General features: G+C 41.2%; 9 non-coding genes across 9 annotated transcripts; all 9 read right to left on the minus strand.

The window, feature by feature from the left end:
- Nucleotides 1-10594: 10594 nt before the first annotated feature.
- Nucleotides 10595-10668, minus strand: Trnat-agu. Its single transcript has one exon. It is a non-coding gene; the product is annotated as a tRNA-Thr (tRNA).
- Nucleotides 10669-18520: 7852 nt separating this feature from the next.
- Trnar-ucu lies at nucleotides 18521-18593 on the minus strand. The gene has a single exon. It is a non-coding gene; the product is annotated as a tRNA-Arg (tRNA).
- A 253-nt stretch (nucleotides 18594-18846) lies between these two features.
- Nucleotides 18847-18919, minus strand: Trnar-ucu. Its single transcript has one exon. It is a non-coding gene; the product is annotated as a tRNA-Arg (tRNA).
- A 552-nt stretch (nucleotides 18920-19471) lies between these two features.
- Trnar-ucu lies at nucleotides 19472-19544 on the minus strand. Its single transcript has one exon. It is a non-coding gene; the product is annotated as a tRNA-Arg (tRNA).
- A 252-nt stretch (nucleotides 19545-19796) lies between these two features.
- Trnar-ucu lies at nucleotides 19797-19869 on the minus strand. The gene has a single exon. It is a non-coding gene; the product is annotated as a tRNA-Arg (tRNA).
- A 254-nt stretch (nucleotides 19870-20123) lies between these two features.
- Trnar-ucu lies at nucleotides 20124-20196 on the minus strand. Its single transcript has one exon. It is a non-coding gene; the product is annotated as a tRNA-Arg (tRNA).
- A 249-nt stretch (nucleotides 20197-20445) lies between these two features.
- Nucleotides 20446-20518, minus strand: Trnar-ucu. Its single transcript has one exon. It is a non-coding gene; the product is annotated as a tRNA-Arg (tRNA).
- A 251-nt stretch (nucleotides 20519-20769) lies between these two features.
- On the minus strand, nucleotides 20770-20842 carry Trnar-ucu. The gene has a single exon. It is a non-coding gene; the product is annotated as a tRNA-Arg (tRNA).
- Nucleotides 20843-21092: 250 nt separating this feature from the next.
- On the minus strand, nucleotides 21093-21165 carry Trnar-ucu. Its single transcript has one exon. It is a non-coding gene; the product is annotated as a tRNA-Arg (tRNA).
- Nucleotides 21166-21344: the final 179 nt, after the last annotated feature.

Raw genomic sequence — 21344 nt, forward strand, 5'->3', positions numbered from 1 at the left:
GGGATAGACGAATCTACAATAGTGTAAACTCCCTTTATGATTCACCTGAGTTAAAATGAAAATGAATCGTTTATGTCTGTTTTGGAGGCCTGTGACATGCGATTCAAATAATACCCATTCCTACACACGCTCTGACACCAGTGTCATTTTGCTGGAAACAATGACAGCAAATGTTAAATGTGAAAAGGAAATTGAACTTTGCAAAAGGAAGTGATGAACACAAGTGGTAGCCGATGTGAAAAAGAAGGCTCCAGGGGAGTCGAACCCTCGACCTTCTGCTTACTAGGCAGACGCTCTAACCAACTGAGCTATAGAGCCGATGGGATAGACGAATCTACAATAGTCTATACTCCATTTATGTTTCACCTGGCTTTAAAACGAGCATGAAAATGTAATCGTTTATGTCTGTTCGGGAGGCCTGTGACATGCGATTCAAATAACTATTCCTACACACGCTCTGACACCAGTGTCATTTTGTTGGAAACAATGACAGCAATGTTAAATGTGAAAAGGAAATTGAACTTTGCAAAAGGAAGTGATGAACACAAGTGGTAGCCGATGTGAAAAAGAAGGCTCCAGGGGAGTCGAACCCTCGACCTTCTGCTTACTAGGCAGACGCTCTAACCAACTGAGCTATAGAGCCGATGGGATAGACGAATCTACAATAGTGTAAACTCCCTTTATGATTCACCTGAGTTAAAAGAACCGTTTATGTCTGTTTTGGGAGGCCTGTGACATGCGATTCAAATAATACCCATTCCTACACACGCTCTGACACCAGTGTCATTTTGCTGGAAACAATGACAGCAAATGTTAAATGTGAAAAGGAAATTGAACTTTGCAAAAGGAAGGTGATGAACACAAGTGGTAGCCGATGTGAAAAGAAGGCTCCAGGGGAGTCGAACCCTCGACCTTCTGCTTACTAGGCAGACGCTCTAACCAACTGAGCTATAGAGCCGATGGGATAGACGAATCTACAATAGTTTATACTCCATTTATGTTTCACCTGGCTTTAAAACGAGCATGAAAATGTAATCGTTTATGTCTGTTTTGGAGGCCTGTGACATGCGATTCAAATAATACCTATTCCTACACACGCTCTGACACCAGTGTCATTTTGCTGGAAACAATGACAGCAATGTTAAATGTGAAAAGGAAATTGAACTTTGCAAAAGGAAGTGATGAACACAAGTGGTAGCCGATGTGAAAAAAGAAGGCTCCAGGGGAGTCGAACCCTCGACCTTCTGCTTACTAGGCAGACGCTCTAACCAACTGAGCTATAGAGCCGATGGGATAGACGAATCTACAATAGTCTATACTCCATTTATGTTTCACCTGGCTTTAAAACGAGCATGAAAATGTAATCGTTTATGTCTGTTCGGGAGGCCTGTGACATGCGATTCAAATAACTATTCCTACACACGCTCTGACACCAGTGTCATTTTGCTGGAAACAATGACAGCAATGTTAAATGTGAAAAGGAAATTGAACTTTGCAAAAGGAAGGGATGAACACAAGTGGTAGCCGATGTGAAAAAGAAGGCTCCAGGGGGAGTCGAACCCTCGACCTTCTGCTTACTAGGCAGACGCTCTAACCAACTGAGCTATAGAGCCGATGGGATAGACGAATCTACAATAGTGTAAACTCCCTTTATGATTCACCTGAGTTAAAAGAACCGTTTATGTCTGTTTTGGGAGGCCTGTGACATGCGATTCAAATAATACCCATTCCTACACACGCTCTGACACCAGTGTCATTTTGCTGGAAACAATGACAGCAATGTTAAATGTGAAAAGGAAATTGAACTTTGCAAAAGGAAGGAATGAACACAAGTGGTAGCCGATGTGAAAAAGAAGGCTCCAGGGGAGTCGAACCCTCGACCTTCTGCTTACTAGGCAGACGCTCTAACCAACTGAGCTATAGAGCCGATGGGATAGACGAATCTACAATAGTCTAAACTCCATTTATGTTTCACCTGGCTTTAAAACGAGCATGAAAATGTAATCGTTTATGTCTGTTTTTGGAGGCCTGTGACATGCGATTCAAATAATACCCATTCCTACACACGCTCTGACACCAGTGTCATTTTGCTGGAAACAATGACAGCAATGTTAAATGTGAAAAGGAAATTGAACTTTGCAAAAGGAAGTGATGAACACAAGTGGTAGCCGATGTGAAAAAGAAGGCTCCAGGGGAGTCGAACCCTCGACCTTCTGCTTACTAGGCAGACGCTCTAACCAACTGAGCTATAGAGCCGATGGGATAGACGAATCTACAATAGTCTATACTCCATTTATGTTTCACCTGGAGTTAAAAACGAGCATGAAAATGTAATCGTTTATGTCTGTTCGGGAGGCCTGTGACATGCGATTCAAATAATACCCATTCCTACACACGCTCTGACACCAGTGTCATTTTGCTGGAAACAATGACAGCAAATGTTAAATGTGAAAAGGAAATTGAACTTTGCAAAAGGAAGTGATGAACACAAGTGGTAGCCGATGTGAAAAAGAAGGCTCCAGGGGAGTCGAACCCTCGACCTTCTGCTTACTAGGCAGACGCTCTAACCAACTGAGCTATAGAGCCGATGGGATAGACGAATCTACAATAGTCTATACTCCATTTATGTTTCACCTGGCTTTAAAACGAGCATGAAAATGTAATCGTTTATGTCTGTTTGGGAGGCCTGTGACATGCGATTCAAATAAACTATTCCTACACACGCTCTGACACCAGTGTCATTTTGCTGGAAACAATGACAGCAATGTTAAATGTGAAAAGGAAATTGAACTTTGCAAAAGGAAGTGATGAACACAAGTGGTAGCCGATGTGAAAAGAAGGCTCCAGGGGAGTCGAACCCTCGACCTTCTGCTTACTAGGCAGACGCTCTAACCAACTGAGCTATAGAGCCGATGGGATAGACGAATCTACAATAGTGTAAACTCCCTTTATGATTCACCTGAGTTAAAAGAACCGTTTATGTCTGTCTTTGGGAGGCCTGTGACATGCGATTCAAATAATACCCATTCCTACACACGCTCTGACACCAGTGTCATTTTGCTGGAAACAATGACAGCAATGTTAAATGTGAAAAGGAAATTGAACTTTGCAAAAGGAAGTGATGAACACAAGTGGTAGCCGATGTGAAAAAGAAGGCTCCAGGGGAGTCGAACCCTCGACCTTCTGCTTACTAGGCAGACGCTCTAACCAACTGAGCTATAGAGCCGATGGGATAGACGAATCTACAATAGTCTATACTCCATTTATGTTTCACCTGGCTTTAAAACGAGCATGAAAATGTAATCGTTTTTATGTCTGTTCGGGAGGCCTGTGACATGCGATTCAAATAAACTATTCCTACACACGCTCTGACACCAGTGTCATTTTGCTGGAAACAATGACAGCAATGTTAAATGTGAAAAGGAAATTGAACTTTGCAAAAGGAAGTGATGAACACAAGTGGTAGCCGATGTGAAAAAGAAGGCTCCAGGGGAGTCGAACCCTCGACCTTCTGCTTACTAGGCAGACGCTCTAACCAACTGAGCTATAGAGCCGATGGGATAGACGAATCTACAATAGTCTATACTCCATTTATGTTTCACCTGGCTTTAAAACGAGCATGAAAATGTAATCGTTTATGTCTGTTCGGGAGGCCTGTGACATGCGATTCAAATAACTATTCCTACACACGCTCTGACACCAGTGTCATTTTGCTGGAAACAATGACAGCAATGTTAAATGTGAAAAGGAAATTGAACTTTGCAAAAGGAAGTGATGAACACAAGTGGTAGCCGATGTGAAAAAGAAGGCTCCAGGGGAGTCGAACCCTCGACCTTCTGCTTACTAGGCAGACGCTCTAACCAACTGAGCTATAGAGCCGATGGGATAGACGAATCTACAATAGTCTATACTCCATTTATGTTTCACCTGGCTTTAAAACGAGCATGAAAATGTAATCGTTTATGTCTGTTCGGGAGGCCTGTGACATGCGATTCAAATAACTATTCCTACACACGCTCTGACACCAGTGTCATTTTGCTGGAAACAATGACAGCAATGTTAAATGTGAAAAGGAAATTGAACTTTGCAAAAGGAAGTGATGAACACAAGTGGTAGCCGATGTGAAAAAGAAGGCTCCAGGGGAGTCGAACCCTCGACCTTCTGCTTACTAGGCAGACGCTCTAACCAACTGAGCTATAGAGCCGATGGGATAGACGAATCTACAATAGTCTATACTCCATTTATGTTTCACCTGGCTTTAAAACGAGCATGAAAATGTAATCGTTTATGTCTGTTCGGGAGGCCTGTGACATGCGATTCAAATAATACCCATTCCTACACACGCTCTGACACCAGTGTCATTTTGCTGGAAACAATGACAGCAATGTTAAATGTGAAAAGGAAATTGAACTTTGCAAAAGGAAGTGATGAACACAAGTGGTAGCCGATGTGAAAAAGAAGGCTCCAGGGGGAGTCGAACCCTCGACCTTCTGCTTACTAGGCAGACGCTCTAACCAACTGAGCTATAGAGCCGATGGGATAGACGAATCTACAATAGTCTATACTCCATTTATGTTTCACCTGGCTTTAAAACGAGCATGAAAATGTAATCGTTTATGTCTGTTTTGGAGGCCTGTGACATGCGATTCAAATAATACCCATTCCTACACACGCTCTGACACCAGTGTCATTTTGCTGGAAACAATGACAGCAATGTTAAATGTGAAAAGGAAATTGAACTTTGCAAAAGGAAGTGATGAACACAAGTGGTAGCCGATGTGAAAAAGAAGGCTCCAGGGGAGTCGAACCCTCGACCTTCTGCTTACTAGGCAGACGCTCTAACCAACTGAGCTATAGAGCCGATGGGATAGACGAATCTACAATAGTCTATACTCCATTTATGTTTCACCTGGCTTTAAAACGAGCATGAAAATGTAATCGTTTATGTCTGTTCGGGAGGCCTGTGACATGCGATTCAAATAACTATTCCTACACACGCTCTGACACCAGTGTCATTTTGCTGGAAACAATGACAGCAATGTTAAATGTGAAAAGGAAATTGAACTTTGCAAAAGGAAGGGATGAACACAAGTGGTAGCCGATGTGAAAAAGAAGGCTCCAGGGGAGTCGAACCCTCGACCTTCTGCTTACTAGGCAGACGCTCTAACCAACTGAGCTATAGAGCCGATGGGATAGACGAATCTACAATAGTCTAAACTCCCTTTATGATTCACCTGAGTTAAAAGAACCGTTTAATGTCTGTTTGGGAGGCCTGTGACATGCGATTCAAATAATACCCATTCCTACACACGCTCTGACACCAGTGTCATTTTGCTGGAAACAATGACAGCAATGTTAAATGTGAAAAGGAAATTGAACTTTGCAAAAGGAAGGAATGAACACAAGTGGTAGCCGATGTGAAAAAGAAGGCTCCAGGGGAGTCGAACCCTCGACCTTCTCTGCTTACTAGGCAGACGCTCTAACCAACTGAGCTATAGAGCCGATGGGATAGACGAATCTACAATAGTCTATACTCCATTTATGTTTCACCTGGCTTTAAAACGAGCATGAAAATGTAATCGTTTATGTCTGTTTGGGAGGCCTGTGACATGCGATTCAAATAACCTATTCCTACACACGCTCTGACACCAGTGTCATTTTGCTGGAAACAATGACAGCAATGTTAAATGTGAAAAGGAAATTGAACTTTGCAAAAGGAAGTGATGAACACAAGTGGTAGCCGATGTGAAAAAGAAGGCTCCAGGGGAGTCGAACCCTCGACCTTCTGCTTACTAGGCAGACGCTCTAACCAACTGAGCTATAGAGCCGATGGGATAGACGAATCTACAATAGTCTATACTCCATTTATGTTTCACCTGGCTTTAAAACGAGCATGAAAATGTAATCGTTTATGTCTGTTCGGGAGGCCTGTGACATGCGATTCAAATAACTATTCCTACACACGCTCTGACACCAGTGTCATTTTGCTGGAAACAATGACAGCAATGTTAAATGTGAAAAGGAAATTGAACTTTGCAAAAGGAAGTGATGAACACAAGTGGTAGCCGATGTGAAAAGAAGGCTCCAGGGGAGTCGAACCCTCGACCTTCTGCTTACTAGGCAGACGCTCTAACCAACTGAGCTATAGAGCCGATGGGATAGACGAATCTACAATAGTCTATACTCCATTTATGTTTCACCTGGCTTTAAAACGAGCATGAAAATGTAATCGTTTATGTCTGTTCGGGAGGCCTGTGACATGCGATTCAAATAACTATTCCTACACACGCTCTGACACCAGTGTCATTTTGCTGGAAACAATGACAGCAATGTTAAATGTGAAAAGGAAATTGAACTTTGCAAAAGGAAGGGATGAACACAAGTGGTAGCCGATGTGAAAAAAGAAGGCTCCAGGGGAGTCGAACCCTCGACCTTCTGCTTACTAGGCAGACGCTCTAACCAACTGAGCTATAGAGCCGATGGGATAGACGAAGCTACAATAGTGTAAACTCCCTTTATGATTCACCTGAGTTAAAAAAATCGTTTATGTCTGTCTGGGAGGCCTGTGACATGCGATTCAAATAATACCCATTCCTACACACGCTCTGACACCAGTGTCATTTTGCTGGAAACAATGACAGCAAATGTTAAATGTGAAAAGGAAATTGAACTTTGCAAAAGGAAGGAATGAACACAAGTGGTAGCCGATGTGAAAAAGAAGGCTCCAGGGGAGTCGAACCCTCGACCTTCTGCTTACTAGGCAGACGCTCTAACCAACTGAGCTATAGAGCCGATGGGATAGACGAATCTACAATAGTCTATACTCCATTTATGTTTCACCTGGCTTTAAAACGAGCATGAAAATGTAATCGTTTATGTCTGTTCGGGAGGCCTGTGACATGCGATTCAAAAATAACTATTCCTACACACGCTCTGACACCAGTGTCATTTTGCTGGAAACAATGACAGCAATGTTAAATGTGAAAAGGAAATTGAACTTTGCAAAAGGAAGTGATGAACACAAGTGGTAGCCGATGTGAAAAAGAAGGCTCCAGGGGAGTCGAACCCTCGACCTTCTGCTTACTAGGCAGACGCTCTAACCAACTGAGCTATAGAGCCGATGGGATAGACGAATCTACAATAGTCTATACTCCATTTATGTTTCACCTGGCTTTAAAACGAGCATGAAAATGTAATCGTTTATGTCTGTTCGGGAGGCCTGTGACATGCGATTCAAATAACTATTCCTACACACGCTCTGACACCAGTGTCATTTTGCTGGAAACAATGACAGCAATGTTAAATGTGAAAAGGAAATTGAACTTTGCAAAAGGAAGTGATGAACACAAGTGGTAGCCGATGTGAAAAGAAGGCTCCAGGGGAGTCGAACCCTCGACCTTCTGCTTACTAGGCAGACGCTCTAACCAACTGAGCTATAGAGCCGATGGGATAGACGAATCTACAATAGTCTATACTCCATTTATGTTTCACCTGGCTTTAAAACGAGCATGAAAATGTAATCGTTTATGTCTGTTCGGGAGGCCTGTGACATGCGATTCAAATAACTATTCCTACACACGCTCTGACACCAGTGTCATTTTGCTGGAAACAATGACAGCAATGTTAAATGTGAAAAGGAAATTGAACTTTGCAAAAGGAAGTGATGAACACAAGTGGTAGCCGATGTGAAAAAGAAGGCTCCAGGGGAGTCGAACCCTCGACCTTCTGCTTACTAGGCAGACGCTCTAACCAACTGAGCTATAGAGCCGATGGGATAGACGAATCTACAATAGTGAAAACTCCCTTTATGATTCACCTGGAGTTAAAAAAGTCGTTTATGTCTGTTTGGGAGGCCTGTGACATGCGATTCAAATAATACCCATTCCTACACACGCTCTGACACCAGTGTCATTTTGCTGGAAACAATGACAGCAAATGTTAAATGTGAAAAGGAAATTGAACTTTGCAAAAGGAAGGAATGAACACAAGTGGTAGCCGATGTGAAAAGAAGGCTCCAGGGGAGTCGAACCCTCGACCTTCTGCTTACTAGGCAGACGCTCTAACCAACTGAGCTATAGAGCCGATGGGATAGACGAATCTACAATAGTCTATACTCCATTTATGTTTCACCTGGCTTTAAAACGAGCATGAAAATGTAATCGTTTATGTCTGTTCGGGAGGCCTGTGACATGCGATTCAAATAACTATTCCTACACACGCTCTGACACCAGTGTCATTTTGCTGGAAACAATGACAGCAATGTTAAATGTGAAAAGGAAATTGAACTTTGCAAAAGGAAGTGATGAACACAAGTGGTAGCCGATGTGAAAAAGAAGGCTCCAGGGGAGTCGAACCCTCGACCTTCTGCTTACTAGGCAGACGCTCTAACCAACTGAGCTATAGAGCCGATGGGATAGACGAATCTACAATAGTCTAAACTCCATTTATGTTTCACCTGAGTTTAAAACGAGCATGAAAATGTAATCGTTTATGTCTGTTTGGGAGGCCTGTGACATGCGATTCAAATAATACCCATTCCTACACACGCTCTGACACCAGTGTCATTTTGCTGGAAACAATGACAGCAATGTTAAATGTGAAAAGGAAATTGAACTTTGCAAAAGGAAGTGATGAACACAAGTGGTAGCCGATGTGAAAAAAGAAGGCTCCAGGGGAGTCGAACCCTCGACCTTCTGCTTACTAGGCAGACGCTCTAACCAACTGAGCTATAGAGCCGATGGGATAGACGAATCTACAATAGTCTATACTCCATTTATGTTTCACCTGGCTTTAAAACGAGCATGAAAATGTAATCGTTTATGTCTGTTCGGGAGGCCTGTGACATGCGATTCAAATAATACCTATTCCTACACACGCTCTGACACCAGTGTCATTTTGCTGGAAACAATGACAGCAATGTTAAATGTGAAAAGGAAATTGAACTTTGCAAAAGGAAGGGATGAACACAAGTGGTAGCCGATGTGAAAAAGAAGGCTCCAGGGGAGTCGAACCCTCGACCTTCTGCTTACTAGGCAGACGCTCTAACCAACTGAGCTATAGAGCCGATGGGATAGACGAATCTACAATAGTCTATACTCCATTTATGTTTCACCTGGCTTTAAAACGAGCATGAAAATGTAATCGTTTATGTCTGTTTGGGAGGCCTGTGACATGCGATTCAAATAACTATTCCTACACACGCTCTGACACCAGTGTCATTTTGCTGGAAACAATGACAGCAATGTTAAATGTGAAAAGAAAATTGAACTTTGCAAAAGGAAGTGATGAACACAAGTGGTAGCCGATGTGAAAAAAGAAGGCTCCAGGGGAGTCGAACCCTCGACCTTCTGCTTACTAGGCAGACGCTCTAACCAACTGAGCTATAGAGCCGATGGGATAGACGAATCTACAATAGTCTATACTCCATTTATGTTTCACCTGGCTTTAAAACGAGCATGAAAATGTAATCGTTTATGTCTGTTCGGGAGGCCTGTGACATGCGATTCAAATAACTATTCCTACACACGCTCTGACACCAGTGTCATTTTGCTGGAAACAATGACAGCAATGTTAAATGTGAAAAGGAAATTGAACTTTGCAAAAGGAAGGGATGAACACAAGTGGTAGCCGATGTGAAAAAGAAGGCTCCAGGGGAGTCGAACCCTCGACCTTCTGCTTACTAGGCAGACGCTCTAACCAACTGAGCTATAGAGCCGATGGGATAGACGAATCTACAATAGTCTAAACTCCCTTTATGATTCACCTGAGTTAAAAAGTCGTTTATGTCTCTTTGGGAGGCCTGTGACATGCGATTCAAATAATACCCATTCCTACACACGCTCTGACACCAGTGTCATTTTGCTGGAAACAATGACAGCAAATGTTAAATGTGAAAAGGAAATTGAACTTTGCAAAGGAAGGAATGAACACAAGTGGTAGCCGATGTGAAAAGAAGGCTCCAGGGGAGTCGAACCCTCGACCTTCTGCTTACTAGGCAGACGCTCTAACCAACTGAGCTATAGAGCCGATGGGATAGACGAATCTACAATAGTCTATACTCCATTTATGTTTCACCTGGCTTTAAAACGAGCATGAAAATGTAATCGTTTATGTCTGTTCGGGAGGCCTGTGACATGCGATTCAAATAACCATTCCTACACACGCTCTGACACCAGTGTCATTTTGCTGGAAACAATGACAGCAATGTTAAATGTGAAAAGGAAATTGAACTTTGCAAAAGGAAGGGATGAACACAAGTGGTAGCCGATGTGAAAAAGAAGGCTCCAGGGGAGTCGAACCCTCGACCTTCTGCTTACTAGGCAGACGCTCTAACCAACTGAGCTATAGAGCCGATGGGATAGACGAATCTACAATAGTCTAAACTCCCTTTATGATTCACCTGAGTTAAAAAAATCGTTTATGTCTGTTTTGGGAGGCCTGTGACATGCGATTCAAATAATACCCATTCCTACACACGCTCTGACACCAGTGTCATTTTGCTGGAAACAATGACAGCAAATGTTAAATGTGAAAAGGAAATTGAACTTTGCAAAAGGAAGTGATGAACACAAGTGGTAGCCGATGTGAAAAAAGAAGGCTCCAGAGGGAGTCGAACCCTCGACCTTCTGCTTACTAGGCAGACGCTCTAACCAACTGAGCTATAGAGCCGATGGGATAGACGAATCTACAATAGTCTATACTCCATTTATGTTTCACCTGGCTTTAAAACGAGCATGAAAATGTAATCGTTTATGTCTGTTTTGGGAGGCCTGTGACATGCGATTCAAATAATACCTATTCCTACACACGCTCTGACACCAGTGTCATTTTGCTGGAAACAATGACAGCAATGTTAAATGTGAAAAGGAAATTGAACTTTGCAAAAGGAAGTGATGAACACAAGTGGTAGCCGATGTGAAAAGAAGGCTCCAGGGGAGTCGAACCCTCGACCTTCTGCTTACTAGGCAGACGCTCTAACCAACTGAGCTATAGAGCCGATGGGATAGACGAAGCTACAATAGTGTAAACCCTTTATGATTCACCTGAGTTAAAAGAACCGTTTATGTCTGTTTTGGAGGCCTGTGACATGCGATTCAAATAATACCCATTCCTACACACGCTCTGACACCAGTGTCATTTTGCTGGAAACAATGACAGCAAATGTTAAATGTGAAAAGGAAATTGAACTTTGCAAAAGGAAGGAATGAACACAAGTGGTAGCCGATGTGAAAAAGAAGGCTCCAGGGGAGTCGAACCCTCGACCTTCTGCTTACTAGGCAGACGCTCTAACCAACTGAGCTATAGAGCCGATGGGATAGACGAATCTACAATAGTCTATACTCCATTTATGTTTCACCTGGCTTTAAAACGAGCATGAAAATGTAATCGTTTATGTCTGTTCGGGAGGCCTGTGACATGCGATTCAAATAACTATTCCTACACACGCTCTGACACCAGTGTCATTTTGCTGGAAACAATGACAGCAATGTTAAATGTGAAAAGGAAATTGAACTTTGCAAAAGGAAGGGATGAACACAAGTGGTAGCCGATGTGAAAAAGAAGGCTCCAGGGGGAGTCGAACCCTCGACCTTCTGCTTACTAGGCAGACGCTCTAACCAACTGAGCTATAGAGCCGATGGGATAGACGAATCTACAATAGTCTAAACTCCCTTTATGATTCACCTGAGTTAAAAAGTAATCGTTTATGTCTGTTTTGGGAGGCCTGTGACATGCGATTCAAATAATACCCATTCCTACACACGCTCTGACACCAGTGTCATTTTGCTGGAAACAATGACAGCAAATGTTAAATGTGAAAAGGAAATTGAACTTTGCAAAAGGAAGGAATGAACACAAGTGGTAGCCGATGTGAAAAGAAGGCTCCAGGGGAGTCGAACCCTCGACCTTCTGCTTACTAGGCAGACGCTCTAACCAACTGAGCTATAGAGCCGATGGGATAGACGAATCTACAATAGTGTAAACTCCCTTTATGATTCACCTGAGTTAAAAGAATGAAAATGTTTATGTCTGTTTTGGAGGCCTGTGACATGCGATTCAAATAATACCCATTCCTACACACGCTCTGACACCAGTGTCATTTTGCTGGAAACAATGACAGCAATGTTAAATGTGAAAAGGAAATTGAACTTTGCAAAAGGAAAGGATGAACACAAGTGGTAGCCGATGTGAAAAGAAGGCTCCAGGGGAGTCGAACCCTCGACCTTCTGCTTACTAGGCAGACGCTCTAACCAACTGAGCTATAGAGCCGATGGGATAGACGAATCTACAATAGTCTATACTCCATTTATGTTTCACCTGGCTTTAAAACGAGCATGAAAATGTAATCGTTTATGTCTGTTCGGGAGGCCTGTGACATGCGATTCAAATAACTATTCCTACACACGCTCTGACACCAGTGTCATTTTGCTGGAAACAATGACAGCAATGTTAAATGTGAAAAGGAAATTGAACTTTGCAAAAGGAAGGGATGAACACAAGTGGTAGCCGATGTGAAAAAAAGAAGGCTCCAGGGGAGTCGAACCCTCGACCTTCTGCTTACTAGGCAGACGCTCTAACCAACTGAGCTATAGAGCCGATGGGATAGACGAATCTACAATAGTCTATACTCCATTTATGTTTCACCTGGCTTTAAAACGAGCATGAAAATGTAATCGTTTATGTCTGTTCGGGAGGCCTGTGACATGCGATTCAAATAACTATTCCTACACACGCTCTGACACCAGTGTCATTTTGCTGGAAACAATGACAGCAATGTTAAATGTGAAAAGGAAATTGAACTTTGCAAAAGGAAGGGATGAACACAAGTGGTAGCCGATGTGAAAAAGAAGGCTCCAGGGGAGTCGAACCCTCGACCTTCTGCTTACTAGGCAGACGCTCTAACCAACTGAGCTATAGAGCCGATGGGATAGACGAATCTACAATAGTCTATACTCCATTTATGTTTCACCTGGCTTTAAAACGAAGCATGAAAATGTAATCGTTTATGTCTGTTCGGGAGGCCTGTGAAATGCGATTCAAATAACTATTCCTACACACGCTCTGACACCAGTGTCATTTTGCTGGAAACAATGACAGCAATGTTAAATGTGAAAAGGAAATTGAACTTTGCAAAAGGAAGGGATGAACACAAGTGGTAGCCGATGTGAAAAAGAAGGCTCCAGGGGAGTCGAACCCTCGACCTTCTGCTTACTAGGCAGACGCTCTAACCAACTGAGCTATAGAGCCGATGGGATAGACGAATCTACAATAGTGAAAACTCCCTCTATGATTCACCTGAGTTAAAAAAGTGGTTTATGTCTCTTTGGGAGGCCTGTGACATGCGAATCAAATAATACCCATTCCTACACACGCTCTGACACCAGTGTCATTTTGCTGGAAACAATGACAGCAAATGTTAAATGTGAAAAGGAAATTGAACTTTGCAAAAGGAAGGAATGAACACAAGTGGTAGCCGATGTGAAAAGAAGGCTCCAGGGGAGTCGAATCCTCGACCTTCTGCTTACTAGGCAGACGCTCTAACCAACTGAGCTATAGAGCCGATGGGATAGACGAAGCTACAATAGTGTAAACTCCCTTTATGATTCACCTGAGTTAAAAGAACAGTTTATGTCTGTTTTGGAGGCCTGTGACATGCGATTCAAATAATACCCATTCCTACACACGCTCTGACACCAGTGTCATTTTGCTGGAAACAATGACAGCAAATGTTCAATGAAAAGGAAATTGAACTTTGCAAAAGGAAGGAATGAACACAAGTGGTAGCCGATGTGAAAAGAAGGCTCCAGGGGAGTCGAACTCTCGACCTTCTGCTTACTAGGCAGACGCTCTAACCAACTGAGCTATAGAGCCGATGGGATAGACGAATCTACAATAGTCTTTACTCCATTTATGTTTCACCTGGCTTTAAAACGAGCATGAAAATGTAATCGTTTATGTCTGTTCGGGAGGCCTGTGACATGCGATTCAAATAATACCCATTCCTACACACGCTCTGACACCAGTGTCATTTTGCTGGAAACAATGACAGCAAATGTTCAATGTGAAAAGGAAATTGAACTTTGCAAAGGAAGGAATGAACACAGAGTGGTAGCCGATGTGAAAAAGAAGGCTCAGGGGGAGTCGAACTCTCGACCTTCTGCTTACTAGGCAGACGCTCTAACCAACTTTTTTTTTTTTTTTTTTTTTTTCTTTAAAACATTTATTCACATGATGAGATTATTACAGATGCAGACAGTGCTGACACTACCACCCAAAATTTAAAAAAGAGTTATCACAGAGTTTAGGTGGCGGCGACTAACAGTTCATTTCTAAAGGCAGGGAAAGATATTCAATAGTTTTGTACAGTTTTATAACAATATGCATTTATGACTATACAACACATTTCAAGTGAAAACAGTTTTACTCCTTAGAAATATATACTTAACGGTGAAAAGCATCTTAATCTAACGGATCGTTTAGAACAACCTCATTTCCGTTCAACTCCATGTATGTGTTGGTCATAATGTATTTTTGAATGAAGATGTGTGATTGATTTACTTTCGAATATTTAAACAGCAAATATCTAAAATGGCGCCTTATCATAGTCTTGAATAATGCCCTCACATCAAATGAGATGGTGTTGTGACTTGTCATTATAACTCTCCTTTTAAATGCAGACAGACGATATATTGACAATACAATATCTATGAATGGTTTACATGATAATTTCTTTTCTGGTAGGAATCGAACAGTAACCAGGTGACAGCTGTCCAAAGGTAAACCCTGAATCATGGCACACATCTGTCAACATTTCAATTACTATTGTTTGCAAAGGAAGATAACTCTTTGCAATAGATGAAGAGATGTAAAATGTCTTCTGTTTCACTTAGACACACTGGGCAAACATCTGTGTTTGACAGTCCAATTTTCGAGAGTTTTTCATATGTAAAGACAATATTATGAGCAATTTTGAAATCTAACTCTACAGAATCTGATGATTTATCTGTTTGCCATACATTTAGCCAAATATCTTTCCAATTAATATCTAAAGCAATGTTATCCCACCAGCAGATAGCTACTGGTTCCTTGAAATATTTTTTCCTGAAAATTTCATAACAATATTTAGCTGTAAATACTTCAACAGATACACCCTGTTCAGCAATTGTGCAGATAATGTCCCTTGAGGAAGTTTTTTTGCCAACAACAGATAAAATGATCCTTTTTCCACTCTGACGGAAGCGCATATAAAATAATCCTATAACATTGTTGTATTGTACTTGTGTCTATCTCAGGTAAGGTGTCATGGACTATTTTTCTCAATAATTTGTTCAGACATGAATTTGGGAATGACTTCCAAGCAAATATGTTTAATACAAATAATCCCACTTGAAATGAACGATTGAAACATGAGAGTTTTCCATTAAATGTAATCAGTGGATTTTTAAACAGTGGTTGATTCATTATATCCATTATATTGCGAAGTAATGGTCTTTTTCCTTCATTAATTTCATTCCATGCAGCGAAAAGCTCAGCATAAAAGGGCTTATATTCTGTAAGTAAGACTTATCATATTCAAGAGATAAGGCATGAACTCCCAAGTTCATTGTCAGGAGATGAGACATAAAATATTCCATGGTTTGTTTCCAAATACAGCTGAGCTGGCTATTGACGAAAGCTCTCAACAATTTTAGCCTCAATGCATATTTTTTAAACGTAAGCTTGGAAGATTTAAACCTCCATCAACACAAACACCAATGCAGAGTATCAAATGCTATTTTGGCAGTCTTATTGTGCCACAAAACTTCCTAAACATCTGAGCAAATTTATTTTCAACCCACTGTGGAACAGGTATTACAGTAAACATATACCACAAGCGAGAGCTCATAAGTACATTTATTACAATGGCTCTGCCTTGTAAAGTCAGTTGTCTTCGAAGCCAAGAATTTAATAGCATTTGTATTTTTAGTATTTTCTTTTCCCAATTTAGTGTTTCACACAGTGTTTTATCCGTACCAAAGTAAATGCCTAGTATTTCTATACAATCTCTCTTAACTTTAACCGGGAGTTGGATTAAAAAATCACGAAACCTATTTTTGCCCAATAACAAAATTTCAGATTTTTCAACGTTGATTTTGGCACCCGTTGCCTGACAATATAGGTTGACTGTGCGAAAAGATTCAGCAGCAGAGCTCACATTTGAGACAGTGATTGTGGTGTCATCAGCATGTTGATAGATTAAAGATGAAATGTTTTTTTTATTTTGATACCTTGAATGAGAGGGTTGTGTTTTATCAACAAATTTAATGGTTCTGATATAAGAACAAATAACATCGAGCTCATCGGATCTCCCTGCCTTACTCCACGTGATAATTTGAAATATGGACTTAAATGTCCATTACACTTGACAGAACTTTTAATGTCTGTATATAAAATTTTTACCCAAGTTATAAAATGATCCCCAAAATTGAATTTCTGTAAAATATCTAACATGTAACTGTGTGAAACTCTGTCAAAAGCTTTCTCTTGATCTATTTTGATCAAAAACGCATCCTCATCTTCATGATCAACAATATCAACTATATCTCTCAAAGAATGTAAATTGTGCGCAATGTCTCTCCCAGGTACACAACATGTTTGTTCAGGGGAGATAATATCTGACAATACAGACTTTAGTCTTAATGACAATGTGCGTGATATTAATTTACAATCAACATTAATTAGTGAAATAGGTCTGTAACATTTTATATCCTTTTTATCACCTTTTTTTTATAGAACAAACTAATGACGCTAGCTTTCATAGAACGAGATAATTCCTTCTCTTCAAAATACTCTTAGTGACATGATGAAAAAGAGGACATAAAATCTCCCAAAACCTCAGGTAAAATTCAACAGTCAGACCATCAGGACCTGGAGTTTTGTTACGTTTCATTCCTTTCAGTGCATCTGTCATTTGTTCTACAGAAATAGGAAGATCACAATATTCTTTCTGTTCATCATTGATAGATTTGTGTATCATATTTACAACTTCCTGTTCCTTATAATAATCAAGTGCTTCATTTGTGTATAACTTTTCATAGAAAGATTGTGCAGCGTTTACAATGTCTTCCGTCGTTCGCAACAATGTTCCATCTTCAGCAATGAGCTCTTTGATCGAGTTAGCTTGTTGCTTGGATTTTTCCAAATTCAAAAATATGAAGTGCATCGATCTGACTCAAGAGTCAATTGTGCTTTTGATCTTAAAAATAGCACCCTTGCAAAGTAATATTGTCATAATCTTCCATTTTCTTTTCTAAATCACACAGTTGTGTAGATTCATAACCAGGTATAGTAGCTAATTTGTGATATTCATTTCGAAGTTTATTTTGAGTTTTGTAATAATCAGTCTTTGCCAACTTACTTCGTTTACTAGAATAATAATTTTGAGAACTTTTTCATTTGATATTTCCAAGTTGTCCCACCAGATGAGTGGTTCTGTTTCAAAAAGTGGACAAGTTTGAGCTTCCTCAACAATGCTATGAATTTTATAAAAAATATACCATCTTCCAAAAGCTCATTATTAAAATCCAAATTCCAGGACCTCTTTCGATATCACTCAAATCAAGTTTAAGTGACACAATGTTGTGATCACTTATCTTGCAGTATTTAATATAACAATTTATGGTGTTGTTTAAAAGATGTCTAGACAAAGAAAAAAATCAATTCTGGATTGTTTTAAAAACACCATTTACACTTTGGATTCTGGAGAATTCCTTTTTTATCATAATTTTGTGTCTCCAAACGTCAACCATGCTATGCTGTTGAATGATAGAAGTCAGAGCATCACTGCTTTTAAGATTAAATGTTTTGTTGTTTATGCCCTTGTCCAACGTAGGATTTAGTATATCATTAAAATCTCCTCCCACAATCATATTATTTGGTTCTATCCACTTTTCCAGTTCTTTATAAAATGTTAACCTTTCATCGAGGCCATTAGGAGCATATACATTCAATAAGTAATATGTTTTACCATCCACATCAACTTCTGCTTTTAATAGTCTGCCCTCAGAATCTCTCGTTACCATGTTAATTTGGTATTGACAGTTTTGCGATACCAAAATAGCTACACCTACGATTTACACTTGTTGAATTGCAAAATAAGATTTTTCCGGGGAACATATGTTTATAGCTATTGACAAAATTTTCATCCCAGAACGTCTCCTGTAGAAATGCTATGTCTACATGTGACGTGTTGATAAGATGCTAATACTTGTTCAAACTTTCTCACATCTCTTAAAACCATTTACATTCCATGACCATATGTTCAACATGTTGAGAAGTAATAAATACATATGAAGCATAGCAACACAACACTTGTGGATAGTGATATTATATCAGAAACTATGCAAAAGCCGTAGTAGACAATGACAGGGACCCTCCTTTGTCAGTGTCAGTGATGGCATAAAAGGGATGGTTGTTAGTACACAGTGTGAAGGCATTTGGTCAAGAAATCCGTTTCCAAAATGAAGTGTGAAAAAGGTTGCTGCATCCCTGGTGGGATTCGAACCCACGGCCTCTGGATTAGAAGTCCAGCGCGCTATCCCCTGCGCTACAGGGACCTACGAATTACCAGGACATTTTTATGAAAAGATCTAACATGCCATATATCCCTTTCACTCACAGCAAGCAACACAACACTTGTGGATAGTGATATTATATCAGAAACTATGCAAAAGCCGTAGTAGACAATGACACAGGGACCCTCCTTTGTCAGTGTCAGTGATGGCATAAAAGGGATGGTTGTTAGTACACAGTGTGAAGGCATTTGGTCAAGAAATCCGTTTCCAAAATGAAGTGTGAAAAAGGTTGCTGCATCCCTGGTGGGATTCGAACCCACGGCCTCTGGATTAGAAGTCCAGCGCGCTATCCCCTGCGCTACAGGGACCTACGAATTACCAGGACATTTTTATGAAAAGATCTAACATGCCATATATCCCTTTCACTCACAGCAAGCAACACAACACTTGTGGATAGTGATATTATATCAGAAACTATGCAAAAGCCGTAGTAGACAATGACACAGGGACCCTCCTTTGTCAGTGTCAGTGATGGCATAAAAGGGATGGTTGTTAGTACACAGTGTGAAGGCATTTGGTCAAGAAATCCGTTTCCAAAATGAAGTGTGAAAAGGTTGCTGCATCCCTGGTGGGATTCGAACCCACGGCCTCTGGATTAGAAGTCCAGCGCGCTATCCCCTGCGCTACATTTATGAAAAGATCTAAAATGCCATATATCCCTTTCACTCACAGCAAGCAGCACAACACTTGTGGATAGTGATATTATATCAGAAACTATGCAAAAGCCGTAGTAGACAATGACAGGGACCCTCCTTTGTCAGTGTCAGTGATGGCATAAAAGGGATGGTTGTTAGTACACAGTGTGAAGGCATTTGGTCAAGAAATCCGTTTCCAAAAATGAAGTGTGAAAAAGGTTGCTGCATCCCTGGTGGGATTCGAACCCACGGCCTCTGGATTAGAAGTCCAGCGCGCTATCCCCTGCGCTACAGGGACCTACGAATTACCAGGACATTTTTATGAAAAGATCTAACATGCCATATATCCCTTTCACTCACAGCAAGCAACACAACACTTGTGGATAGTGATATTATATCAGAAACTATGCAAAAGCCGTAGTAGACAATGACAGGGACCCTCCTTTGTCAGTGTCAGTGATGGCATAAAAGGGATGGTTGTTAGTACACAGTGTGAAGGCATTTGGTCAAGAAATCCGTTTCCAAAAATGAAGTGTGAAAAAGGTTGCTGCATCCCTGGTGGGATTCGAACCCACGGCCTCTGGATTAGAAGTCCAGCGCGCTATCCCCTGCGCTACAGGGACCTACGAATTACCAGGACATTTTTATGAAAAGATCTAACATGCCATATATCCCTTTCACTCACAGCAAGCAACACAACACTTGTGGATAGTGATATTATATCAGAAACTATGCAAAAGCCGTAGTAGACAATGACAGGGACCCTCCTTTGTCAGTGTCAGTGATGGCATAAAAGGGATGGTTGTTAGTACACACAGTGTGAAGGCATTTGGTCAAGAAATCCGTTTCCAAAAATGAAGTGTAAAAAAGGTTGCTGCATCCCTGGTGGGATTCGAACCCACGGCCTCTGGATTAGAAGTCCAGCGCGCTATCCCCTGCGCTACAGGGACCTACGAATTACCAGGACATTTTATGAAAAGATCTAACATGCCATATATCCCTTTCACTCACAGCAAGCAACACAACACTTGTGGATAGTGATATTATATCAGAAACTATGCAAAAGCCGTAGTAGACAATGACAGGGACCCTCCTTTGTCAGTGTCAGTGATGGCATAAAAGGGATGGTTGTTAGTACACAGTGTGAAGGCATTTGGTCAAGAAATCCGTTTCCAAAATGAAGTGTGAAAAGGTTGCTGCATCCCTGGTGGGATTCGAACCCACGGCCTCTGGATTAGAAGTCCAGCGCGCTATCCCCTGCGCTACAGGGACCTACGAATTAGCAGGACATTTTTATGAAAAGATCTAACATGCCATATATCCCTTTCACTCACAGCAAGCAACACAACACTTGTGGATAGTGATATTATATCAGAAACTATGCAAAAGCCGTAGTAGACAATGACAGGGACCCTCCTTTGTCAGTGTCAGTGATGGCATAAAAGGGATGGTTGTTAGTACACAGTGTGAAGGCATTTGGTCAAGAAATCCGTTTCCAAAATGAAGTGTGAAAAAGGTTGCTGCATCCCTGGTGGGATTCGAACCCACGGCCTCTGGATTAGAAGTCCAGCGCGCTATCCCCTGCGCTACAGGGACCTACGAATTACCAGGACATTTTATGAAAAGATCTAACATGCCATATATCCCTTTCACTCACAGCAAGCAACACAACACTTGTGGATAGTGATATTATATCAGAAACTATGCAAAAGCCGTAGTAGACAATGACAGGGACCCTCCTTTGTCAGTGTCAGTGATGGCATAAAAGGGATGGTTGTTAGTACACAGTGTGAAGGCATTTGGTCAAGAAATCCGTTTCCAAAATGAAGTGTGAAAAAGGTTGCTGCATCCCTGGTGGGATTCGAACCCACGGCCTCTGGATTAGAAGTCCAGCGCGCTATCCCCTGCGCTACAGGGACCTACGAATTACCAGGACATTTTTATGAAAAGATCTAACATGCCATATATCCCTTTCACTCACAGCAAGCAGCACAACACTTGTGGATAGTGATATTATATCAGAAACTATGCAAGAGCCGTAGTAGACAATGACAGGGACCCTCCTTTGTCAGTGTCAGTGATGGCATAAAAGGGATGG

Source organism: Haliotis rubra, unplaced genomic scaffold, assembly GCF_003918875.1.
Source record: "Haliotis rubra isolate DU_JTF1 unplaced genomic scaffold, ASM391887v1 Scf137, whole genome shotgun sequence".
Taxonomy (NCBI): Eukaryota; Metazoa; Mollusca; class Gastropoda; order Lepetellida; family Haliotidae; genus Haliotis; species Haliotis rubra.